Here is a 26980-nt window from a genome sequence, read left to right as displayed (position 1 = left end):
GCTTTTCTGTAGGATTGTAACCTTGCTGTTTCAGTTCCACTTCTCCCCGTGGAGTCAGGAGTATTAAATCGTCAGGAATGACAAACGCATGTCTTTAATTAGTTTTAATGTTATTGCTGGGAACAGGTTAGATGGCTATGAGAGGGATGGGCAATTTACCGTGATGATCATTTTCGGTGATCACATTTAGAACTCCCAGTATTGTAAGATGGGAGAACAGGTGCTAACTTAGGTGATAGGTGGGGAAGGATTTTCACATACAAGCCATTGTTAAGAAAACTCAAGTACACCAATCTTGAAAAAAATTACATCATACCAATTATAATCATAGTCTGTATTTTGAATACTCGGGGGCCATTTGTGTCTAATCATAAATTCTAACTTTCAGGTTAGAAGATGTGGTCACTTAAGTTGTAGTTTAACTCGAGTACAAAAGCTGATAATTAATCTTGACCTTTCTTTTTCTTTATTACAACTTTTTTCATTAATTTCAAAGGCCTAATACTGTCTGCTTAGTTCTATATGTGCCTAGTTCTGTAATTGAAGAGAAACTACCAGAGTGAATCCTTACACCTGGGAAGTTAGAGTCACGTCAGGAGAGGTGTGAAGTATGTACAGAACATAATTTTTCTTTCTAAAGCAGTGGATTTTTGTAAAAGAATCTTTCTTTATTGGTGTAAGAGAGACAGACAGACCAATGTGTTCGTTCCACTTACTTACGCATTCATTGCTTGCTTCTTGTATGTGCCCTGACCATGGATCGAACCCGCAGCCTTGACATTTAACAACTGATCAGTCCAGCCAGGGCCTAAAGCAGTGGTTTTGAAATTGTTTTGTAAAGGCTTCTGGAGGAAGTCAAGCAGGTTCATTCCAATTTCAGCCAGTACAGTTTTACTGCGATCAACTTTAAGTGTGGAAGTTTGCGTAAGATTTCATTCGAGTGCAGGGTTTCGTTGTTGCAAATAGAAAGTGTGGTAGCCACTGTTGTTAGCATATTTGACCCCTTCGCTGTCCTGCTTAAGTCCTTGCAGGGGTCGGGGATTTTCCTTATGGCCCTAAGACTTTCTCTATCTGGCTCCAGCTTCGTTCTTCACCTCTAGCCGCTGTTTCCCTTGCTTTCCAGGCCCCGCCGCGTTCTAGTTCTACTTAAACTGCTTGGTACTCCCTAAGAGGGAGATGTCACCACACCTCGCCTTTGCACGTGCAGCTGCCATCACTCGTGCCGCGTTAGGTGGAGCTCTGTCCCCTTGGGGCCTCGGTCGTAGCTCCGTAAAAGCACTTCATTGTTTTGTAACGGCGGCCCCTTGAGAGCAGAGACCATCCCACTGACCTTTGTGTCCTCACCACTTGGTGTTCAGTAAGTAGTCAAACGGCTGTGGAATAATTGCGTTTAGAACTTGAGAAGTTGAAGAATTGCCTTAATGCACACTCTTTTGAATAAAACATCCCAGATCTAGCCTGTGCGAAATGTTTTTAGTGACTTGGTGGCAGGCATTATGCTAAGTGTGTGAAAGGCACTCGGTTACACTCACCATGAAGTGTAATACAGCCAGACTGCGTCGTGCGTGGAAAGGTTAGATTAGATTGCGGTAGGTGCTGTTGGCTTAGATGAAGCGATGGATTGGATTCAGTCATCTGATCTTAAAAGCTGGTTGTGAAAGCATCTAATAATAATCCTATGGTCTTGACTGCCGTGAACAAATGTCTTCATACGTGGTCGGAGCTCACAGACTCAGACCTCCAGATGGCAGCGTGTGTGTGTGGTGGTGCCCATCCCCAGAGGTGAGAGTGGGTCCTGGAGCCGTCCTGCGTGAATTCACACTTCCCCCGCCTTTCCCTAGCCATGCCATCCTGTGCAAGTTACTAATCACTCAGTGGCTCCTTTTCTAATCTGTAAAATAAGGATACTGATAATACTACTTTAAATGGCTACAATGAAGGATATATGTGAGCCAATGCACGTTGAGCAGTTAAAAACGTCCAGCACACAGAAAACACTCAATACATGCTAGCTATAATTAACTTCTAGTGGCTTCTTATTTAAACAAATGTTTATTATGTGTCATTGCCATCAACAATTGCTTTAGTACACAAGTATCTAATTTAAAAGAAAGGTAACGTTTGTATCTGGCTACTGCATTGTAAAAACGGTGACTGTTCTGTCTCCTCACTGGCTTGCTCCCCACCCGTGGTGGAGTGCGGACTGTTCTGTGTGAGGGTGGACACGCGGGGTTTGAAGCTGGGTCTCCTGACTCTGCCGCAGACCATTCTGCGGCCTTTGGGGTTCCCAGTTGTGCCCCCAAGAGAGGGGAGCAAGAGAAGGGGGGCGGAATCCAATGACAAATTGAACAAGCTTTCACCTTGTAAGTAAGTTCCCAGTAAGTCCTGAATTTCCATGCTCCTTAGTAGAGAAAGGTGTTCAGCTTTTTTGCTTTTCACCTTTTCCTCTACCTTTTTGGCTCGAAGAGTAGATTTTTAAAAATCTGAATGAACATTCATTCTGGAAAGGTACATACACATTTTCTTAAACAAGTCAGTGAACCTGCTTTTTAAGCTCATATTTTATCTAAATACCTATAGTGAGGGCAGTAAGTAGGGCATTAGTAATTTATGTCAGTACAGTGAAGTCCTGTTAAATGTTATCATTTAGGATGCAGAGAAGCATTTAAGGGAAAAAGAAATTTGTATCCCAAGACATTTGCAGAGTGGTTATAATTACAAATGAGTAACACGTAATACCCCATGCATGTTCATAGCCTGCTTTGACTTTCTCTTGTGTAGCAATTAAAATACAGTGAGAAATTAGTGGATAACTCCAAAAAATACTCCATTAAAAGAAGGATTTTAAAAAACAATTTTGAGTTTTCTGTGCTAGTTGAGTGAGTTGAAGATGAGGACTTGGACGTAAAGGTGTCAGGCGTTTATACACTACGAACCACCTACTGGAGGGCCCACAGTGCACAGAGAATGCAGGGGGATTGAAAGCTGGAAATGAGAATGGGAAGGTGCTAGATTTTGAAAAGAGTTAGGAAACCAGATGAGACATCAGCAAGGGGCCATTTTTCCATGCCCGTGGCGCGTGTGTGGCAGTCTGTGTGGGAAATCTGAATCCTTACTCAGGGTGATCCATGTACTAGTATTATCTTGTGTTTACAGCATTAGTTTAACATGAGCAAATTTGGGCTTGATCGCCATTGTAGGAGCTCATAAAATATTTTTTTGCACCTCCTTGGAATTTATAGGAATTAAGTCATACCAGGAAAAACAACTTCTAGACTAAATACGGTTTTGACTAAGCCTGTTTCCTCTGCACAAGTCACGGCGCTAAGACGGTGGCCCTGTTTAATGTTCTCCAGCGTGAAATCTCATTTCCCTTCAGCAGCGTGCCTCTCTGTGTCAGGCCAAGCAACTTCTCGTTTTACTTCTTACTTCAGTTCTTGTTTCTTGTTGTTGTTATTGATATTAATATTATTGAATCCAACAAGAGAGATGCCGTTGGGGCATTTTCAAGTGCCTCGAAAATGTTTCGTTGTATGGAGGAGCGAGGGAGGCTTGTCCAGCCCGCGGCTGGTTCGGGCTCCTCAACAGCGTCCCCACCACGTTGTCCGCCGTCCGCCCTGGTTGTCTTGGAAGGGTTCCAGTTGTCAGAAATGACTTCTCTCTCAGCGGGGTCTGTTTCCCCAACTTCCACTTACTGGTGTGAGAACCATCTTCTCCTCACACACGGCAGCTTTTACTAAAGTGCCGGAGAGTGACTGTCAAGTCCCACTCGAGTCTCTGTCGCGCCACGGGAAAAAGCCCCAATTCTCAAACCATACACACAGGATGTGCTTCGCAGGCCTTTCTCGTTCCACATCGATCAACTCACAACAAAGTCTGTTTGTCAGTATGCCTCTGAAAATACAGTGGCCGGGACTGAACTGGGGACGTGGTCGGGTGATTGCTAGATACAATGAAGCTATTATCCGGATACTGTACTTCTACCCATGCTGCCTGAAATTTGCATGGCGTGTTTGGGCAGCCACATTACCCTTTGATCACAGAGCTTATGGTCAGCTAAAACCTTGTCTCTTTCGTGTGAGCTGCTTTGTCTGAGCTTTGTTATTCTTTACTTGCCAGTTGATGCTTTGAAAGTAAATGCAGGATGTTACGTATTGCATTACTATAAAAGTTTAAATGAATTTATCTTTATCAAATTTCATCCCATTGCACTATCCAGAGGTCTCTGCTATCATTTGCATAATATGGTAGAGTTTTCATGTAGCTTTCACAGATATTTTAATTTAATCTTTGCAACAACCATCCATGAGTCAAGAGAGAAAAATGACTTTCCACTAAGTCAGGGATGGACAGAGATCATACTTCATTGCAGGTTTCTGATTCCAGACCCCATGCTCATCACTGCTCACTTTGTGAGACCGTAGCCTGGCCTTCAGCGTGTGGCCGGCACCACGTGGCTGGTGCATCCAAGGAGCAAGGCAGATGACAGGCCCTGCCCTGTGGTGTTTGCGGCCTGGCGTATGAATAACTGCCTCCAGTTAGCACTTGCTGTTGGGAAGGCGTGGTGGTAAATTGTAGTATTGTTCAAAGTACTTGTTGCATCTTTCTACCAGGCTCCTCTCTGTAGGGGAATTACATTTCCCGTTCTGTTGACATCGGGTTTGGACACTAGGCTTTCCTTGACCAGTAACAATGTTAGAGGAAGTGACACGTCCCATGTTTGAGCAGATGTTTTAAATTCCATTTCATGGTTCTGCCTCTCTCATAAAACCAGCTGCTGTGTCTAGGTCCCAGGACAGCGGAGCCCCACGGAAGCGCACACATGGCAGGTGCTTTATGTGAGCGAGCAATGAACGCGTGCGCTGTGGCCCTGTGGTTGGGGGCCATTGGTCACCGTGACACAATGCGACCCAGACAGTGTGTGTCCAGACCACACGGAAGGCACTCCTCGAACATGGGGACTCGTCCCTGGTGAGCTTGCAGTGCCAGCGGCGTCACTCAGCCGTTTCTCGTTTGCTGGAGCCATCGACAGAAATGGCGGTGTCGGGTTAAGAGTCCTGTCATACCTCATTTGAGTCATCTTTGTTGTTTTTTTTTGTCATAGGCTTATAACAGTTCTTAAATATTTTAGAAGTTAAAAGTGTGGGCAGACTTAGAGTCTAGAACCTAGATAATTGGCAGAGTGGAGGTGCGGCACCTGAGAAAGAAACAGGAGGTTTGGGAGTGAAGATACAAGTTCGTATTTTAGGCATCACCTTTATGCCGTTCTCTTTCTTTGATCGAGTTGCTGTGAGCCTCTGTTCTGTTCTTGGCGTGAAAGTGGAGCCATCACAAATTGAAGTGAGGAAGATGGGTGAGGTTCCTGCCCCCTAAGGCTTCCGTCCTGGCGGGTGTGACCCGGGAGGCAGACAGCAAGGAGTGGACGGAATAAACAGGCTGCATGACTTCGGGTCACGATGAGACTGTGAAGAACCTCGAGGAAGGAGTGGTGAGAAGGAGCTGCAGGGCTGGGAGGCCCTCCCTGGGCAGGCAGAGAAGGCCCCTTCGAGGGGTGCCGTGGAGTCGGAGGGCGGGGTGGCAGGAGCCAGGCACAGGAAGACCATGTGACAAGTCTTCTGGCAGAGAGAAGCCTGGAGGCTGGCGGCGAGTGCTGGAGAGGTCTGGGTTATCGAAAGCAAATACTGTTTTATTTTATATCTCTTACATTTTACTAACACTTGTGCACTTATATGTATTTTTAAATGATTTCTTATAGTCACGTACTCGTATGTTATATACATGCATATATTTTCAAAAATAGTGTTTTGTGGATTTTCCCTGTGTGGCAGCTGACCAGTGTAGAGGTAAGGAGCACGGCTGTGGCTTCAGTTATGAGCATAATTAGTGACCACGCAGAAGCACTCCCTGGATATTAACAAACCGGAGTTACTGGGGCACAGTGCCCTTACAGACGCTGGGATTACGGAGCTGAGTGGACTTTCAGAATTATTGTCTGAGGTTTTGTCTTTTACAGAAGAACTGACTTAGATCCGAAGAGGTTAAGGGGTCACATTATANGCAGGAGCCAGGCACAGGAAGACCATGTGACAAGTCTTCTGGCAGAGAGAAGCCTGGAGGCTGGCGGCGAGTGCTGGAGAGGTCTGGGTTATCGAAAGCAAATACTGTTTTATTTTATATCTCTTACATTTTACTAACACTTGTGCACTTATATGTATTTTTAAATGATTTCTTATAGTCACGTACTCATATGTTATATACATGCATATATTTTCAAAAATAGTGTTTTGTGGATTTTCCCTAGGTGGCAGCTGACCAGTGTAGAGGTAAGGAGCACGGCTGTGGCTTCAGTTATGAGCATAATTAGTGACCACGCAGAAGCACTCCCTGGGTATTAACAACCCGGAGTTACTGGGGCACAGTGCCCTTACAGACGCTGGGATTACGGAGCGGAGTGGACTTTCAGAATTATTGTCTGAGGTTTTGTCTTTTACAGAAGAACTGACTTAGATCCAAAGAGGTTAAGGGGTCACATTATACAAACATAATAAAGTAAGCCTGGTTTTCGTTATGCTCCCAGCTGTAGGATGAAACCTCTTGAGACAAAATAGGAAACCAGGGAAAAGATGGCGGCATCAGTTGGCTTCATGTTTGCTGCCGCCTTTGTTTCTCATTCCTGAGACGCCTGTATGTGCTGCACCAGGTGCTGAAGGTGCGCTCGGCCGGGGTGTGGGGGTGAGTCAGACGCCCCTCCCTTCATGCGGAGACAGACAAGTAAACAAACAGTTGCCATGAAGGTTAAGTGGCTTGGTGAAGGCGAGCTCCGAGTGCGGTGGGCGCACGCAGTGGGCGCGGCTGGCCTGTGGCTTCAGGTGCGCAGTCTGCTCAGCTGCAGGGTCTGCTCAGCTGCAGGGTCGGAAGTGCCTGGCCCCTCTGGTCAGGGAGTCTGCGGTGCCTGCCTCAGCTCCTTGGTCTTTCCTGCGTCTTTTCGCCGCCCGGCAGTGGCCCTGGGCCAATGACGAGCAAGTTGGAAGTCCCTTCATCAGGCTGCCTCTGACCAGTCCCTGTCTGACCAGTACAACTCATCTCAGCAGCCTCTCTGGTCCTGCTGCTTCGGAGCCCTGAGGCCTCGGCAGGTGCCCAGGGCCAGTGAGCAGCCACCTTGGTTTCGGCATCCTCTTCTTGTATGAACTACAGTGAACTACATTTAGAGACTTTTAAGAATAGTTGATGCAGATTTTATTAATACTTCATGTTTGAAAAATTCTTAAACTGAGAAATGATGTTTTTTCTTTATTTTGGCTCATTTGCTGTGCGCGCACACACACACACATAGCCATTTGAAAAAACTGATACATGAAGTTCATTGTTGATATGCTAACATGTTCTGAAGCTTAAAATAAGGTACCAAAATGCATTTGGAGTACAGGTAGACAAAGTAGCATGGCTACAATTATGAGAAACAGTAGTTACTTGTTAAACCTTCCTCTTTCAAGAGCTTATAATTTTATATGTAGCCCAGACATTACCCCTTGAGCGGCAAGCTTTATTCTTGCTCTTGGTTCTGTTACAAGGTTTGGTTCAAAAGTGAAGCTACTAACTTTGTGTCTTCCGCACATAGTATGTTTACATTTCTGGGTTTTTTGGTAAGGTTCAGTTCAATACCCCTAATCCTGCCTTTGTTTAAAAAATAGTGTCTTTTTCTACAAGGCGTACCTTTGACATTGTTTCCGTGTATGAAATCAAACCCCACAAGCATGGCACACCTCATCTGGAGTACCAGACGGCCCTGGTGACTGCTGTGTTTGCACAGGGCACTGGAGGGTGACTTGCTCCTGCGGCCTAAGCTAGTGGGACACCAGCTGTTCTCCCTCTCTTGGGTCACATGAGGGTAAGATGATCCATCTCCCAGGCCTGGTGGGAAAGGAATTGGAAGCTGAGAAGTATTTTCTGTGGAGGGTGAATAAGGGACCCATAGTGAACAATTTTAGCATGCACAGAAAACGTCTTCGGCGTTTCTAAGTGTAACGCTGTCATCTCTCAGAAGGTCTCTGCGGTGAGTGTGCACCTTTCTCAGTCGACAGTGGAGGCATGCGGCACAGGTGAGAGCAGGCTTGGGAGCCCGGCCGCGGGGTTCAGGGCCCCGTCTGCCGGCTCCCGTGCAGCTCTGGGCAGACTGCTTTCTGTCTTGTGCTCTTCGTTACAAAAAAAGGGTAGTGCTAGTACCCACCTAGCAGGGCTGCTACGAGGAGTAGATGAGTTACACACTTGACACGGGAACACCTGCCTCCAGCGTAGTAAGCATTAGGCGGGGGTTGATCATACTATGACATGTATCTGTAAAACATTTTTAGTGGCTGGATTCACTGGTGAAATTTTCATAGAGAATTTGGCATTTGAACTTGAAGTATAAGCAGGATTTATAAAAACCAAATTGAAAATAGGAAAAGCGCCCTGGCGTGTATGGCTCGGTGGATTGAGCACCAGCCTGCAAACCAAAGTATTGCTGGTTCAATTCCCAGTCAGGGCACATGCTTGTTGCAGGCCAGGTCCCCAGTAGGGGGCGCATGAGAGGCAACCACACATTGATGTTTCTCTCTCTCTTTCTCCCTCCCACTGAGTCTAAAAATAAAATAAATATCTTTATTTAAAAAAAGAAAATAGGAAAAGCTATGTGAACACAGTTGGAAAGAGGAAGTGAAGAACCATCTTCCTTCCTTTTCTCCTGTCATTCATCACACTGTCCGGTGCCTGCTGCCGAGCTCAGCGTTTGGTGAGCATTACATTCTTACTCAGTCCTCACAGTAACCCGACAAGACCAGCGTCTTGACTTCTCATGTTACAGAGGGAGCCACAGCAAAGCAAAATCACTTTCCCAAAGTCACGAACTTGCATGCGTGTTGGCCTACTTCTGTCTCTCTGTAAAGCTCAGGTTCTTGTGCAGTACTGCCTTCAGAAAAGTTGACTCAGAAGCTGATTCCCAGAAGTCTTGCAAAGGGTTACCACTCCGTGGGTGGAGTCCTGCACACTGGCAGCATTTTGGCGTGGAGCGCGCGTGTGGGCGCTCTGTCCCAGCGAGGGGCCCTGGACATCGCATGCCGGTCACTTCAGAGCTACAGAGAGACGAGCGTGCACCACCGAGTGTGTTGGTGCTGTCGCCCCTGTCATCCTGGCCGTGTGGGTGTGCTGCTTTCTCTGAGCGGAGAATGACAGCGTTTCGGTTGTTGACGTTTTTATTATTTATTAGTGGAAATTGCACACTTCTCCCAGCGGCATCCTGGCTGACTGGTGTGGCCATCAGCTGCCTCCCACCTTGGCGGCCTAGGGCTGCGCCTTCGCAGCCCCTCCCTGGGGTGGGGGCTGGGGGGCTGCCCCTCCGCCTGCTGGCCCTGGGCATCTGTGGTTCGGTGTGTGAGCTTTCTGTGGTGCGTGATTAGAACGTTCTCAGTTCTGTGACTGTTTATTACTCCCATCTTCTCGCTACTTCGTCACACTTTTTTATTTTAACTTGAAGGGCACGTTACTGAAACTGAGGCCAAAGCCTAGATAGATCGATGGTTAGGCAGGTGGCTGGGTCTGTCCCCTCGTTCCTGACCCGGGGAGTCTGGGGACACACCCACCTGCTTCGCTGGGTGTGCTCGGCCACGCTGGTGCGGGGACCGCACTCAGAGAGCCCCCGGGCGAGACCCAGCCTCGTTCCTTGTGAGTGTGGCCCTCCCTCGGCTTCATGCGGAGGGAGGGCGAGCTGTGTCCCTGCCTTCCAAGCCTTAGCTCTGACCACCCAAAGGGGCCTTCACGCGCCACGCCTGTGGTCCTGAAGCACAAAACTGTCCCAGATCTTGTGAGGGGACAGAAGTGGGCAAACGATTTTAAAAAAGTCTAATTGAAAAATCGTTCGTGAACACACATTGATAGTTCGTAAGTTCCGTGGGCGAGCTGTTGTCGGATCTCCACTTGGACTCCCCCTCGTCAGGGCGGCCGCAGTGGGCCATTGCTTGCGGAGAGCAAGCGGCGGGGCGGAGTCACACCCCCCGCCCCCAGCTGCTCCCAGCGGTGGCTGTGAGCGTCCACCAGGTGGTGACAGTGACGCGCTTTCCCTGCCACCCCTCGTTGATTGTTTGCAGGTGTTCCCAGGGCCCAGGAACCCTATCACAACCCCCTGTAACTTTTGTCGCCACCTCGTAGACTTCGGTTTGCCGAACTTATTTGTCCCCAGAGGTGGTCACCGGCTGGGTAGGTGGTTCCTAGGTGGTGGCTCGCGGTCCCTAGGGGCCGAGCTCAGCCAGATCGCTGTTCCAGGGTGGGCCTTCCTCCTCATTGGTGCAGTGGAATGCACCCTCCTCTGCTGTGGGTCTCCACCCGCGCTGTCAAGCTGAGGCGGGAGGATGCGTGAAGGCACGGGGAAGCCGCTGTGCCGGAGAGCAGTTAGCAGTGGGGAGTAAATGAGCCTCCAAGAGCAGGAGGCATGGCCGTTGTTCCCAAGCATCCGCCGTGTTGCAGGTTTTTCACACGAAGTGGGTTTGCTGCCTGCCGGGTCGAGTGGACAGACAGGTGCAGCCTCCATGCAGTCGCGCTGGTCCAGCCCCAGCTTGGTCACAGTCCATTTCTGTCTGGACATATACATTACGTGTATGTCATGTATAGTTTGTCCATTTTCACAGAGGTGTGTAAGCACAAAGGTACCAACCTAGTAGTAGGAAGGGCGACTCTCAAATATGTTACATTGTGACAAAGATAGAATCGTTAACCGTGCCCCAAATGGTGCATCTGTAGCCTCAGCTACAACCTCATTAGATGTGATGTTTCACTGTGCATTTGATTATGGATTAAAGAACATTTATGAAAAATAGAATATATGTTATAATTAAAAATTATGTTTAAAAGATATGTGTAATCATAGAAGATATTTTACAATTGATTTTTGTAACAATTATTCAGCTTCTGTACATTTTCAGCTATATTTAAGAATACATTATATACAAATATACAGCATTTGAAAAAATTCCCTAATAACCTTGAAAAGAATCTACATGTTGTGTCAGTAACTATAGTAACTGATAAAAATTTCATTTTTGATCAACCCTTTAAAAAATTAAACTTGGAACAGAGGGAAATTGAAGGAGAGAATTGTAATTACTGGTTCATTGCAGCTTAATATTTCGCATCCTAATTAGTTAAGCATCATGTACCTACCTAGGCATGAAATAGCTATTTTTTTTTAATTTAAATCAGAAATTTTCAGTTGTAGAACAGCTTGAATAGCCTTTGCTATAAATAGCCACTGGACTTTTAAAGTGTTTGTCTTCAGAAACAGTGAAGGTCATTGTGTGTCCATAGAGACCACATGCACTTTTTTTGTTATTTCCAGCAGTATTTCTATACGTACAACATTTAAACAAAAAATTTTTTTAGAAAATATCCCTGAAATACTATCACAGGGTAAAGGGCAGTGACTGAAATCCCTTACTTCGTAGCTTCTAAGAAAAAATTGATAATAGAAAATTAGGAGCCCTTCAAAACTGTGCATATTGGTGGTTTTGGTAGTTGTCTGGTAGGGCATGTATACATATGGTGCATATGCTTATGAATGTATGCGTGTATGTATGTATGTTCAGTTCTTGGAAGTGTCTGTGATTTGTTTAAGAAACAACAATTTTACATGTTTTAGATTATAGCAAATCTTGGTTTCCATCAAAAGCAGATTGACTGTATTTTGCCTAGTCTTTCTCTCTTTCGGGAAAATGATGTGAGAAACAAAATGGTTTCAGTGTACCACTTTATAAACAAACCCAAGGTCACGAGCGTGTTCCTTTTATTATTTACTTTGCTTTGTTCTTTCCCGTGCACTCTGTCTCCCTAACCGGAATCAACTGAGACCGAGGAGGAAACGTTCGGCTCCTGCTCAGTCCAGCCCCACTGTCAGCACGGCCCCTGTAGCGGGGGCCGAGCTGGGACACTTTTTAGTGAAAAGAGTCGCTTTTAATAGCAGTAGGACAACATGAATAAAGCCGGACTTTGGGGGCAGATGGTCATTAGGGTCGTCATTCTAGTGTGTTTATTATTTTGAATCTCAAGATGTAGGGAGGAAAGGACTCATTCTTGCATGTAGCAAATAGAAAAATGTATCTTCATGTAGGACAACTGGGTAATACTTTAATTGATTTATAATGCAAGTTTTTCAATTAAAATATGTAGGAAAATTTATGGTTGATGGACCACTTACCCTCTGGAGAATAGTGTTGACTCACTGTTTTTGTTCCAAGATGTCGCAGGAGTCATTCGGCACCGAAGAGCCTGTGGACCACCCGATAAAGGCGGGGACTGGCAGCGTTTGGGCCTTCGCCTTCTTTTTGCCGTTCAGAAAGCCTGTGGCTGTAAACATCCCCGACTGGAAGCTGTGAGACACAGCCGAGCTTTCAGTCAGATGTTTGCTGCTCCCGGCTCTTCACAGACATCATTCGGGCACACTCCTGTCTGGAAGTGGGGGTCAGGGGGTGCAAAGGGTGTGGGACCCCTGGAGGCCTCGAGACCTCTTTCCTGACCGCCCTGTGAGTGGGCCAAGTGTAGGAACTGTCCTGGCCACGGGACATCCTGTTGCAGGTGCCCTCCAGCTCCCCAGACTTCAGATGCTGCCTCTGGGACTTAGAGAATTTACTTTTTCCCGCACTGTGGGTTCTCATACACGTTTTTGCCCTGTCAGTGGAATTTTAACTCTGTTGCTTTTCCTAGTAGCTGCAGTTTAACTTTCCGGCAGTTCTGGAGACCACCTCTTCCTTTGGAAATGCCATGGACGTTGGGGGGGTGCGCTCACTGCCCAGCAGCGTGCAGCCGAGGGGTTTGGTATCCTTTAGAGAGAAGGGGTGCGTGTGGCCCCCACCTCCCTCCTCTCAGTGCCACCCACAGCTTCTTGGTCTCACCCTGGAGGAGGTCACAGCTCCTCATTAGAACTCTTCCCAAAAATTGCATGACTGCAGACCACCGAGTCTGCTCACGACATTTGTCATTGGTTCTGTTTGATGGTGTTTATTCAGTGTATTTTCCCAGGTGTTTTCAGGGTGCTTCTTGCCTTTTCCCTTCCTCAGCAGAGTGTGCACACCAGGCGAGCAGGTGCGCTGGGTCTGCTGCTCGCCTTCTGCTCAGAGCTGAGTGACGCAGGGCTTCTCTGTAAGTGACAGTCAGTGTGGACCAGTGGGCAGTGTGTAATTTTACAACAGGTTCCTTTCCTGAGTTTTCAAAATGCTTTATTTCTGTTTGTGTTTTAGACACTGAAACATTTCTATTCTAATTTTTCTTCAGTAAAGCATTGATACTTCCATAATTTATTAAATTGCTAAGCATTCAACCTGTGTTAGGTTCAGTGCATAATTAAATGAAAAGGTAAAGTTTTTGCTAATTTAATTTTAAACACTTCTCTTCCTTGATTAGATCACAAGCTTTTTTGAGGGCATGGATGTAAATAAAGCACCTTGCATGTCAAAGGCTAAAGTAACAATTTCATTTTATTCTGACAGTTTCTACTGTTTCCTTTCATGTTTTATCTGGATGAGCAAATGGGAGTTTGAGTCATAATGTAGCCACTCTGAATGCATCTGGGCTCCAGCATTGACTTTCAAGTGTCCCTTGGTTCGAGTGGCAGCTTAAAGACAGACTCAGTGAGAGTGGATGGAAGGAGGGGCAGTTGCTCGAGGCACAGGTCGCTTTTCGAGTGTGGTCTCCATGCCTGCCAACTGGCAGCGTCCGGTGTCCCTTCCTGCTGAACTTGTAATGGAACAGAATTATTATACGTTCTGTGAGCTTTGGAAGCAGGACAGGGAGTGGATAGAGCCATTTCTGAGAGCCCAAAAAATGCGTCCCGGTGAAGGAAAAAAGGGTTTTCTGGTTATAGGATTGTTCGGTTAGACTCGGTGACATTTTTCATTTCCTATGAGAAACTTGGTTGTATAGCTTTAAAGTTCAGTAAGATGGATAAAAACCACCTGCTCTAATAACTCACACAGCTAAACTAGAAAGGTATCCCAAATCTAGGCTAAAAATGGGTACCATTCTGCATAAAGCTGCTATGCAGCTAGTCCGCATGTCCCTGGGGTGCTGCAGGATTACTGGGGCCATCTGTGTCATGTAACATTTGTTCCGTGTCGTTCTGCCCTAATGGGGTGGGTCGGCGACCATGTCAGCTTTAACCTTGGTGGCACTTTTGCTTCACTGCACTGGAGTACAGCTTTTTAGCCGTTTGCAGATGACTTCTGTGTGTTTTAATTTTGAAGCATCACAGACTTCCCATTGGCTTCAAGATTTAGCAGTTGACTGTTGAGAACCGATCCCTCAAAATGTCAGGTCACCACTACTCACCGGTGACCTGTGACAACTTGTTTCCCATCCCGTGTTGGTATTTAGGGAGAAACGTGTGGTTTTTATTGACAGGTCACAGAAAGCTCAGAAATTCTTTACTATTTAAGGAGATGTTTTAAATCTAAAATTATTTTTAGTTACTGAACATCATTCTGAAAATGACTTTTTTTCTTAGTATTGGCTTTGAGATTACTTAGGGATTGCTATTTTGAGAAAACCACTATAAAATTGTGTCTTCAAGTTCATGTCCAGTTAGAAATGCTTGTGTACAGATACTCTAGGTTAAAGCTGCCTTGTTGGATGGGCCCCCACTGGCCTCATGCCTGCGGCGTTTCTGCACAGTAAGGCCTGGGGGTGCCCAGAGGCGACAGCGAGCCTTAAACCCTGATCTGCCATGCTCATCACATGTGGCACATTCTGACTCCCCTCCACTCCTCTGGTTCAAACTTCCTTCACTGAAAGAGTGGCTGTGTCTTTATTTTCTGTGCATATTCAGGAAAAAAAGTTTTAAGTGTAAATACCAGTCTGAGCTGAATTACTTTTTACGGCCATGCTGTTTTGGGCCGCCACTGCCACAGCTTCCCCCGCCCGGCCCCTGTAGATGGACACGCAGTGCACGTTCTGACGTTGCCCTTTCAGAAAACCTGCAGTGCATTACGGACTCCCAGTAACTGAAGGTTTGTTGCTACCTTTGCTTTGGCTTTCAACGTATTTGGTGAAACAGCCCACTGGGGTTCAAATGTTAGTGTGCGTCACGGTTCGTTGGAGGGCTTCTCCATCCAAATGCAGATTGCTGGGCCCCACGGGAGTGTCCGATTCTGCCATAGGTCCGTAATGGGCATGTTTCCCCGCCCCAGTTCCCGTGCCCCCCGGGTGGCCATTCTGAATCCGTGCTGTCCGGACCCCAGGACCCATCTCAGAGTTTCCCCCTGTCCCGTGTTGTGTCCAATCAGTGACTGAAGAAAAATACGCAAACCCCAACTTAAAGTACATAGCAATGCAGAAGCTGGAGTTTTATGGTGATGTGCCAATCATATCTGGAACAAAGGTTTGATCTCCAAAATATATAAAAACTCACATGACTCCACTCCGGGAAGCCAAACAATCCAATTTAAAAAAAAAAAATGGGCAAAGGACCTGAAGACACATTTCTCCAAGGAGGACATATTGAAAGGATGCTCAGCATCACCAGCCATCAGAGAGATGCAAATTAAAACCACAGTGAGTTACCACTTCATACCAGTCAGAATGGCCATCATAAACAAAGCAAGAAACAAGTGCTAGTGAGGTGATAGAGAAAAGGGAACCCCAGTGCACTGTTGGCGGGATTGCAGACCGGAGCAGCTACTGTGGAAGACAGTATGGGATTTTCTTAGAAAACTAAAAATGGAACTGCCTTTTGATCCCACTGCTAGGATTATACCCTAAGAACCCTGAAACCAATTCAAAAAAACCTGTGCACCCCAATGTTCATAGCAGCACAATTTTCCATAGCCAAGTGTTGGAAGCAACCTAGGTGCCCATCAGTAAATGAGTGGATTTAAAAAATGGTACATTTACACAATGAAATACTGCGCAGCAGAGAGAAAGAAGGAGCTCCTACCCTTTGTGACAGCATGGATGGAACTGGAGAGCATTATGCTAAGTGAAATAAGCCAGGCAGTGAAAGATAAATACAATATGATCTCACCTAAAAGTGGAATCTTATCAACAAAACAAACAAGTAAGCAAAATAGAACCAGAGACATTGAAATAAACTGACAGTAACCAGAGGGGAGGGGGAAGAGAGAGAACAAGGGAAAGAAGGGAAAGGGTCATCAAGGAACATGTATAAAGGACCCATGGAGGAAGCTGAAGGGGGGAAGGAAGGGTGGGGGTGGTGGTAGGAAAATGGAGACAACTGTATTCGAACAAAATTTTTTTTTAAAGATTTGTTGGAACCCTAATACCTATTTTTCTCCCAGGGAAAGTATCGCTTTGTTTAGTACCCAGAAACCTTTTTGAATATATTTGCAAAGAAAAGCAGAAGAAAAAATACTGCTGTGAGAGCAGTGGTGGAAACAGAAAAACAATATCCTCCTTGAGGGGTGGAGGAGGCCTTACTGGTGCTTCAGGGGGAGTAGGCAGAGGGGATGAGAGGCCAGGCTCCCGAGGGGCCTGCCCATGACATTCCAAAGATTTTTAGAGTTTTCTGGCAGTGGTTCTTACATCTAATTTTACTTTCAAGTTTGAAGGTTTCCTTCTTCATGCAAGTGTCTGGCTAGGGCCACCTTCCGTGCTTAGCAGCGGTGCCGTGTCACTGTGTTTGAATCGGGAGTGGGCTGGCTGCCGGCAGCCAAGGGCATGGGGGCCGTGGAAGGTGGTGTTCGGGGAGGGTGTTTCTGAGGTGCAGTTATCCCAATTAAGTGTGTGGGGGAGGACATGGGGAGAGGCAGCTGGAGGGGAAGAGAAATAAGGAAAAGGCCACAGCTAAGCCTGGAGCTCCTCCAAGGTGTTTTATTAATTTTGTCTTTTACCCGAAACAAGAATCTTCTTAATGAGGAAGAATGGCTGATCAGGGCCCCATACCGGCCATCAAACAAGTTCCTTTTAAGTTCAGTGGTTTTGAAGGGAGGGATGTCGGCAGCCGAGAGGCTGTAGCGGCAGCCCTGTCTGGACTGGGAACGTTTACAGAACGTCTGCATGTATTGCCATAAGTGACTGCAGTGGAAGGAATGTCACTTCTGCCTTTTCCGTGCATTCCCAGTTTTGTCTTTCACCTTGACTTGTGCCTCATCCAAGTGAGTCACAGTAACTGCTCTTTTTTCAACAGATTCTGGGAAGTTATCTTTATAAAACAGAATAATCTGTCATGTGTACCTTAATGTGAATGTGAGTCTCAGGTAGAAGACCAGTGTGGCAAAGCGTCCGGCAGCCCTGCTGCAGCCCAAGCCCAGTTCATGTAAACATCCTACACTCAGCTGTGGTGCTTGGACTGGCTGGGAGGTGGATGTTTACTTCAGCTGTCTTGGAATATCAGCCCTTAACGCCAGTGCTGCGTGCTGCAAGGCGAGTGTGTAGAGGCCGGGTGTTTTAATGTGGTCACTCTAAATTTAAACTGCTGTCCTGTCTTTTCATTGTGTTTTCCTCCCTCTAACGTGACCCGATTGCGCGTCCTGAGAGGACAGAGTGTCAGCCGAGTGTCAGATTTGTGGGTGTCCCAGTGTGCTGTAGCAAGCCTGGCTTTGACGCCACGGCCATCTGGGCGTGCTCAGTGAGATTGCTGCATGGTTTGGAGGAGGAAACAGGGCTGCCGTTTCACACTTCGGTGCTGTTCTCATTTGCAAAACAGGTATAGTACGTACTCCAGCTGTGAGGACGAGCCTGCATGAGGACGGGAAAGTGGCCCATTAGGCAGCGCAGCCCGCTGAGTGCTCAGGAAGACCTAGCTGGGGCTGGCGCTCGATGCAGGGCCCAGCACAGTGCAGAACGAAGTTCAGGCGCACAGTCGGTCATCACTGGTGCGTCTCCAGGAGGCGTAGCTGTTTTCATCATAGCAATAAAGAGGATGCCAACTTTCTGATTCAATGGAAATGTTCTGAATCCTCGATACCACCGTGACTTAGTGACAAAGAGTTTTCAAGCGCAGCCTCTTCAACTCATTGTATTCTGGTTCTGCCACTTACTAGTATGTGACTTTGGGGAGGTTACCAACCGCCCCATGCCTCAGTTTCCACAGTCTGCTAAATTGGGATGGGAACATCACCTACCTAATAGGATTATTATGAAATGAAGTTAGTTAATAGCAGTAGTGTGTTGGAATAATTCCTGTACATACTAAGGTCTTGATAAATGGTAGCTGTTATTATTTTAACAGGTTTGTCATCTGTTACGTTTTCCCAGAGTAAAGTTGTATTGTAATTCTAAGTAATTTAAAGATAATATCTGATCATTGGTTCTAGATATGTATTGGTTGGTTTAAATGACATTTTTATATTCTGTACTCTTACTGAAGATACTTAAAATTTTCTTTAGCTTTGTTTTTCAACTCCATGAAATCAGCTTTTCATTTTTTAGTAACATAACCATATTCTGAGTAGGTTAAAAAACAAAACAACTACCACAAAACTGAAATCACTTAGGTACACATTATTCTAGCAGCTTGGAAGGGGACTCTAAATGCTTATTTGTGCCAAATCCAGAATTGGAACTTACATTTGACGCTTCCCCTAGGGAAGGTGTATACATGGTATGAGAAATTCACATAAATAGCCATGTGAATTGAAGGCATACAGACTTGTTCTGGGAAAGGTGAGTGCCATCTCTAATTATATTTGTTCAGTAAACTCATTTTTCATTATTTTCTTTGTCATTGAATGGGAGCTGTTCTGTTATGTTCTTGGATGCAAAACATATTTCAGAGAGTTCTGCATGTTCATTTGAAACTTGTCAAGAATTTAAATGATAATTTATAATGCTTCAAGAAAAGTATCGCTGCATTAGGGCAAAGCATCACAATCAAAAGGTGGTCTTAGGAAATGTACTCTCCAAATTAAGCGGACTGGGGAGTTCCTATCACCTCACCTGAGAACCTCAGTGACGAAGACAAGAAACTTCTTTCATATTCTCCAGTATAAAAAATATTTGCCTATTGTGTGGTTCAGGCCATCAAAGGGCCTGTAGGCTTAATTCTAGTGTTTTCCATGTCATCGCTCTTTTCTTCTGTTTCATGGTCAGGTGTTCATGTCTTTGTGCTGCATACTTCCCTGAGGACACAGTGGGGTCTTTGATGATATGGGTTGTCAGCCCTGTCCCCCTTTGTCACTTAGAAAAAGCTCCACGTTAAAGCTGAGTGGTAGTCGAGTGAAAAATTGAAGTGTTTGTCTTGTTTTCATTGACACAGTGAAACATTCTAAGGTATACTGAGCTATTTCCGCCTTTATAGGAAAATATATATCTTGATATCTTTAAAAACTGTACATTTATTAGAAATATAAAGGAAACTTATGTTCTGATGAATATGTGCGTATCAGTTTTAAATGTTACAGAATTTTACTAAGATGGTGGAGGGGTAAGTAGAAGCCACACTAACCTCCTCCTGGGATAAATGTTACAAGGTTTGGGAAAATGTTAAAACATTCCTGTTTCTCCCAATCGCCATTTGTTATTTGATTGATACAGAACAGTCTCAAGTCGGATTTCTTTAACATTTGGGTATGTTCTGAAATTACTTTCTCTCATTCGAAGGTTTCCTGTTTCTTCTCACCATAATTTTGTCAGCACTTGGCATTTGTTATTTAACTTGTCCCAGTTTGACTGTGTCTTGCTCACCTCATTCATTCCCAATAGTAGAATTTTGTAATTCCAAATAAGTGCTTCCTACAGACATCAGTCATTAAAATGTTGGTTAAAATGGGGGTCTGCAATGCACAAGAACTCACCTTCTAGTGCTGTTCGTGTCGGGGATTCTGCTTCTTCACAAAGGTCACAGTGGCATTCGGGCCAGTTATCAGAAGCAACTACATGATCTTCTTCTCTTGTTAATTGCCCGATGTGAAGATTTTCTAAAAAGTAGAAATGTGCTAGTATCATTCTGGATGAAAACGAAGGGGTGGTTTCGAAATGAAATGAAAAGGGGGCTTTTCTTGTAAATCTTCACGGAGCCACCGGTCAGTACATTACGAAGCCAACAGCAGTTTCCCATTTAGCATGTTTATATGTGTGTAAACTGGGGTTACGTCTTTTATTAGCCTTAACTTCCTTAATTTTATGGAAAAGAAGCAGCCCCCCAGGCATTTTTACGATTTAATACACGCCGTCCCTCTGAGGCTGAGTCCAGTTCCCGGCAGCAGAACCTGTTCTGCCACTTACCTGTCCGGGGACTGGCGGTGCAGCGGGACTAGTGTGGACACGCTGACCCCTCCTCACTTACTCAGGGTGGCTCTTTCAAGACTCTCAGCTGTGTGTTCACTGGTTGTCCTTCTGTCTAAAGAGATTTAAAAACAGGGTTTGGGCCGTGGGTTTTGTGTTTTTCAGACCAGTTTGAGAAGGTTCCTTTGCTGCTTGTTCTCCACACAAATTTATAAGAGCTCAAGTTCCCCAGGAGAAAGGATTTTTGCAGGGTTTCTTTGATTGGGAAAAGTATCAGAGGTCGCGAGAGGTATACAGTTGCCTCATTAAGTTTGACAACGTAAGTTTTCCCTATTCTGTGGGTTATCTGTGGAAACATTTGTTTGGGTATGCTGTGTATATTGGACAATCACTTGCTTAAAACTCTTCTGTTTGTGGTCAGCAGCACAGACAGACGTGTTCATCAGAGCACGGAGTTATTTGGAGTAAAGGTATGAGTGTGAATGAGAAATAGAGTTTGCGGGCTGGGGACTGGCAAGCCCTTCATTTTCAGATGGCGTTCTAAAAGTTTGGGCATTTGTTCTGTACTGTTTAGGGTAAAACACACAGGTGCCCTTTCTCTCTTCGCACTCACGTCCACAGCCCTCCCTCCCTTGTGTTACATGGAGTTGCTGACCGTGACACACCTTCCATCCCCTTGTGTTTGCACACAGGCACCCCGCCGGCTGATATGGGTGGTGTTCTTAGTATCGTCACAAAATCCCACTCTGTGTATCCTGGCCTCTTTCATGCCATTTGGGAGGACTTTCCATATTTGTGTATCAGATTTTAAAAATCTTTGTATAAATGTACCATGACCTATTTCCTTCCCTATCGGTAGATTTGGAGGTGGCTCCAGTCTTTCACTGTTACAGGCATGACTATTTTTACAGCAGTTTATAAAGGCATGACTGCTGTGTAAAGGAGCACGTCTATTTAAAATATGGGTAGGTGCTGCTGAACTCATCTCGAAGCGTCAGTACCAGCCGTCCTTGGATTAGCAGCATGGCGGGGCCCGTTTCTTCACGCGCTCACCAGGGCGCGCTTGGCCCCGATCACGTTTTGTTCACCTGAAACTTTTAAGTGGCGTGTCTTCTTTATTGCACCTCTTGTGTAGGGGTCAGGTTCGCGTGTATCCGTGTGTTTGTTGGCTTCTTTCTTTCACTGTTTTCGATTGTGTGTTCATACCCTTTGCCCATATTTCTCTAAGCTTGTTAGTTCTTACTGCTTTCTAGTAACTACGTATTTTGGACATTTTTTTCTGTCTTATATGTGTTACCAATCTGTTATGTGTTTTTAAACTTTATTTAAAACTGTTATGTAATCTTTTGTGACTTCTGGGTTTTGTTGTCTTTTGTAGGAATGCCTTTTCTACCCTCAATATTTTAAATACATGATCCTAAATACATTATCTTTCAGTGTTTTAAAACAGTATTTCATCAATGCTCAGAAACGCCACTGATTTATACACCAGTATTTTATATACTTCAGAAGAAAAAATAAACTTGAGAAACAGTGCTTTCTAACCATTTCAGATTTTATTTTATAGTTACTTAAAGAGCTATATTAGACATTTATTCAGACCAGTTTTTTAAATGATAAAACATATAAAAAAGAAAGCATTTCATCAAATCTAAATCTTTGCATTAATAATCCTTGGTCCTGGGTGTCCCTCTGAATCTGCCACTCATTTGAGCACATCTTCCGTTATCAGGCCCTGAGTACTCGTGAGTGCTGCAGTTGCAGTGTGTGCACAGCACCTGTTACAGTGCAGGGGTTACCTGGGCACCTTCGTACACGTCCTCCCGCAACCCTCTCAGCAGCCCTCCGGGCAACGCTTTTCGTACGTTTTACAATTGAGGGGTCTGCGCCCCACAGAAGGGAGGCTGCTCGTGATCGTGGAGCAGTGCAAGTGTCGGAGACCCCCAACTCCAGAGGCCGTGCCCGGGCACCAGCGGGTTCAGGGCCAGGGTCTGGGTCATGTGTGGAGACTAAGAAAGTTAATACATGGAAGAAGTCTGCCTTGTGTAGTCATTCTAGAATGGACCACCTGTAACTTTCTGAAAGTGTGTGATTAAACGTGTGATTCTGGTTTTTCGCATCTTCTCAGAACCAGCATGTGCTTTGCTTCCCAGTAAATGTTTACTTACTGCTAAGTTTGATATTTTTGTCTCCTGTCAACTTTCATATTGAGAGTTTTAGAATCAGTAGGATTTTTAATGGGTCTTCACTATAAGGTGGGAAATAGACCAAACACAGTGATTCCGAGGAAAGTGCATATTACCCTTCCCGTTTGTATGTTAAACCTGAACCAGATGAGAGGTTGTAGTTGCACACCAGCCTTGAGCAGAGTCATCGACAGTAGAACCCTACTCTGCATGAATAGTTGCCCGCCTCGAACCTTCAGAGTCTGGAAAACTGCATGCATGATAAGAATGATTAGCTTTTTAGTGTGACCCTAAGGAAGTCAAACTGATTTTCACACAAACATTGAAACATTTAGCTTCAAACTGAGCAAACAAGATAAACAATTTGCACTCTTTGCTCATGTGTAAAAAATGACTGGCCATATGCCAGGCAGCTCAGACGTCCTGCCAGGCAGGGCAGCTGGAGGAGGACCAAGGGCTGACGTTGGAGCAGCGAGTCAGAGCGCTTGCAAAATGGGAGGTGGCCATGCCATTCAGGGCAGTGGAACTAAGGGCTAGAGAGGGTGCTCCGCGTAGGCTCAGGGGGGCACAGGCCAGCCCTGAAGTTGTGTCCGAGGGCCTGGGGCCGGGGTGCATAACCTGCACATACGTCCATGCAGTTGGTTCAGTGAGTGAGTGGCAGTGTCCCCAAACGCTGGCAGGTCTGTGTTACTTGTTTCTCAGTCTTGCAGATTGTTGTTTATAAAACACTGACATTGACAGTGAACACCTTGTTTTAGACACAGGCTGGCCCTGTGAAGTCCAGTGTCCTTGCACTGCCCTCTGCCAGTGACTCCCCGTCCGGCAAGTTGGCACGTGACCCGAGGTACTCTCAGTGCCAGTGGAGTGCTGGGAGGAGCGGAAGGGGAAAGCAGGGAGAGAGTCACATTTTCGGGGAAAGGCGGGTACACCGCAGACAGGCCCTTGAGAGAAGAAAGGATAGCTCTGTCTTTTTAGGTGACCTTTGGCTCATTGCTGAAGCCTGCTGACCTCACATTCCTTGTCTGTAAATGAGAACATTGTAGTCTTGAAAGTCCCTCTCCCTCTGTGACTCCCTCCAGTGACCTGGTAGTCCTTTGTGCGCTTGTACTTATTTGGGTGCAGCAGTAGGGCACAGTATTTAGCGGCGTGAGTTCGGGTTGAACTACCTGGACTCATCTGTAAAATGGGCTTCCTAGCTCCTCCATTGTAATGAGAGTTTAATTAGTCCAGACGGAGCTTAGCATGCATCCTGGCACATACTGAGCACTCCGAAATGCCCCATTCTTCAAAGCTCAGTTCCCGTGTCAAGTCTTGATATCCGGACAGCTCTGTGGGCGTGAGCTGCCAGCCACTTGGAGCAGGAGATGGTGTTCTCGGTGCAGAGCTTCACGGTGGACGGTGGGACTTCAAGAGTGAGAGCTGTGGCTGATGGAGTGTGGGGAAGCCCAGCTGAGACCTCTGCGCCGTGAACCTGAGGCCCTGGCAGGCCACGCGGCCTTGGGGTGGGGAGCAGGGCTTGTCACAGGGAGGGAGGGGCAGGGCACCCATGAGAAGGGGCTGAGTGCGCACTGAAGACTTTCTCACCATGGTGTCCATGCTGTGCTAACACCACCACCCTGGTCAGGGGCTCGGTCGCTTGGGTGCTGTCCCACACACACAAAGTCACGGGTTTGATCCAGGTCAGATTGTGTACAGGAGGCCAGCGATCAGTGTTTCTCTTTCACATCAACCTTTCTCCTCCTTCCTTTTTGAAATTGATAAACATACCCTCGGGTAAGGAGTTAAAAAATTATCACGAGCACCCCCTCATGTGCCAGCACAAGACGCAGCCCCTGAGAAAGAGCCAAGGGGACCCTGAGGTCTCTCACGGTGCCCGTGCTCACCGTAGACATTGCTGCGGCGCCGCCTGACTGTGCTGGCACCGGGAGGTGCCCTGGGAGAGCTGGGAGCAGCTCGGGAGTTGCTGCCCTTTGGGCCTCGTTTAGGGCAGCTTTACTTACCCACCCGAAGACCATTTAGGAATAAGCTAGAAACAGTCTTAACCCTAGGTAGAAAACAGGTCGATGCTTGCTTTAAATTCAGCAGCCTCTGAAGACAGTAGCACGTGTTTGTGAACCACACTGTCTCGTACATGGATCATTGTTTGACTCCCCACAGTCATCCGAGGCTTATTTCATAACCTTGACATTCGCGCTCACAAAGGTTACAGTCCATATTAGGGGAAAGTATGTGTAATGAAGCGGTCTGACAAAACGTTCCCTTCTCTGCATGTGTCCTAGCGGGGAAACCACAGAGCACTTCGTTGCTTGCGATGAAATATATGTAATACAGAGCTTTAGTACTTCTTGAGACCTCTGCTTTAATCTAGTATCTAACACAGGTTTTATATTTAGTTCACTGGTTTGTGAATGCAGTTTCCTTATTAAGAAAGGCTGACATTTTATATTCTTGCATCTAAATCATGTGTAAGTCCCAGTGATTAGCATTAGAGATTGATTTTCTTTTAAAAAGAATGACATATTTTATACATGTCTGATTTCACATTTTCATTTCTGAAGGGCCGATGTGTGTCGTCGTCCCCACGATACGGTGTGAGTGTCTGCCACAGGACGTGTTGGGACGCTTCTTGCCGCCGTGTTTGAGATCTCAGAGGGAGGCGGCGGCTTCCACGCCCCTGGCACTGGAGTCTTCGGTGCCATTCCGTCCGTGGCCTGGAACCGAGAACGGCTCCAGTGCGTGTGCGTGAAGGACCGACTCCGCAGGGCTGCCGTCCGCTTCCTGCGCATCCAAAGGGCGGTCTGGCCCTCAACCAGCTCCCGAGAGATGACCTCTAGACCCAGAATATTCTGCCGCAGACGCGCAAGCGCGTTCATTTACCTGGGGCCTTGAGTACCACCCGACGGGTATGCTGACTGCGGGGTGGGGCAGAGCCTTGCACTGCGCAGGACCAGCTGATCCCGGAGGAGCTGAGCTCCGAGTGAGGTGGGCCCTGTGGGTGTCCGGGCCCACGGCCCCAGTAAAACCCTCGGGCGTGAAGTCTCAGGTGAGCTTCCCCGGCTGGCAGCACTCTGTGCGTGTCCCCACACGTGGCCTGGGGAAGAGTTAAGTGACCCGTCCTCGCGGAGAGGACGGCCAGAAGCTTGTCTCTGCTCTCCCAGACTCTGCCCTTCCTGCGTGCCTTTCATGTCTGTGGAGTTTAAACTGTATTTGTTTTTACTTCAATAAATTGTGACTTGGCATAGCCATTTTTCTGAGTTCCGTGAGTCCCTGAACTACAAGGCCGTCTTGGGGACCCCACACGACTCGTAAAGGATTATTTCTCAGCGTGCAGTAGAGTCCATTGAGGGTCCTGCAGAGCCCAAATTGCTCTCTGACCTTTACAGAAGACATTTGTCAGCTAGTGTAGAAATGTAGTAAGTAAGCCACCTGTGTGGTCTTACACATTGAAACCCTACCAGTGGAAATTTGAGAGGTTTTTTTAATGATTTGTAAGCCGTTAATTAGGATAAAAGGGCTACTGCTAATATTAACCACCCTGAACTAAGATTCCTAGTATGCAAAATTTAGTGACGCTGCCTACCTACATGCCAAGAGTCACTGGAAAAACCAAACGAAACAATAAACCCCAAAATGCTCTTTTAAATGTTAAAGTACTATGTAAGTGAGTTTTATTAAAGGTGTTACTGTCACCCTGCCGGTGATGACATTCACGTGGGCTAAATGTAACAGGAGCGAAAATCACATACTCTTTTCGGTTGCCTGAGGCCAGTGGAGAGTTGCGTCAGCTGTAAATAAAGAAAAATAACTATCACTCATCTGGTTTTTTCTTTGTAGTCTATATCGGGTTATATGAAACATTTATTTAGCGCCAGCTGTGTGTTAGGTGGCGGGAAGCTAAATGCTTGGTGAATCGTGCTCACGTTTGCCTGACAATATATTATCCTTGTTTCTCTGTGGAAAATGTGGCTCAGATAAGTTAAGTAACTTAAAATCTGATAGACGCAGCGCTGGCGTTTGAACCTACTGTTTCTCACTTCAAAATGTACACTTCACAAAACAACTGACAATACGAAAAAGCTAGGATCCAAGTGTTAAAAAGTCTGGCAAAGAGAACTAATAATATATGAGGCAAGTGGAAGAAGACCCTAGTGTGGAAGGAACCAGTTGGGATAGGGTTCCTGAAACAGGTCAGACGTGAAGGAGAGCCAGAACTCGGCAGGTGGGGACGAGCATCATTAGCAAGGGGAAGCAGTAGCTGTGGCTCCCCTCTCCTGCCTTCTCGGCCTCATGGCGTGAGCCCTGCAGCTTGGAGAGGAGAGCACCCACACTGATGGAGCCGCCTCTGGCGGTCCTCGGGTCTCGGGACCAGGTGGGTGCGTGGGGGTGTTCCTGAGACCGCGTGGGCATCAGAGACACCTGGGGGTGATGAGAGTCAGCTCATTTCAGAACTCAGGAACGAGGCCGACCCCAAGGTCGGGATGAAGGCTGTGACATCACATCCATACTTGTTTGTCAACACATCATATCAGAGAACTATTTAAATGTTTTGTGGATGGCGACTGATTTTTTAGGATCCTGTTTAAAATAGGCATTAAGGT

General features: G+C 46.3%; 1 long non-coding RNA gene across 2 annotated transcripts in view; it reads left to right on the top strand.

The window, feature by feature from the left end:
• LOC118988699 (uncharacterized) overlaps nt 1-25623 on the top strand; it is a 31635-nt gene extending 6012 nt beyond the window's left edge. For both annotated transcript variants that reach the window (XR_005066839.1, XR_005066840.1), the window contains one exon: nt 24941-25623. This is a non-coding gene — a long non-coding RNA (uncharacterized LOC118988699). The remainder of the gene's footprint in view (nt 1-24940) is intronic.
• Nucleotides 25624-26980: the final 1357 nt, after the last annotated feature.

Source organism: Sturnira hondurensis, unplaced genomic scaffold (genome assembly GCF_014824575.4).
Source record: "Sturnira hondurensis isolate 20B ecotype Veracruz unplaced genomic scaffold, ASM1482457v3 Scaffold0006413, whole genome shotgun sequence".
In the NCBI taxonomy this organism is placed as follows: Eukaryota; Metazoa; Chordata; class Mammalia; order Chiroptera; family Phyllostomidae; genus Sturnira; species Sturnira hondurensis.
Note: the sequence above shows the minus strand (reverse complement) of the source record. Positions and strands in the feature narration are given on the sequence as shown.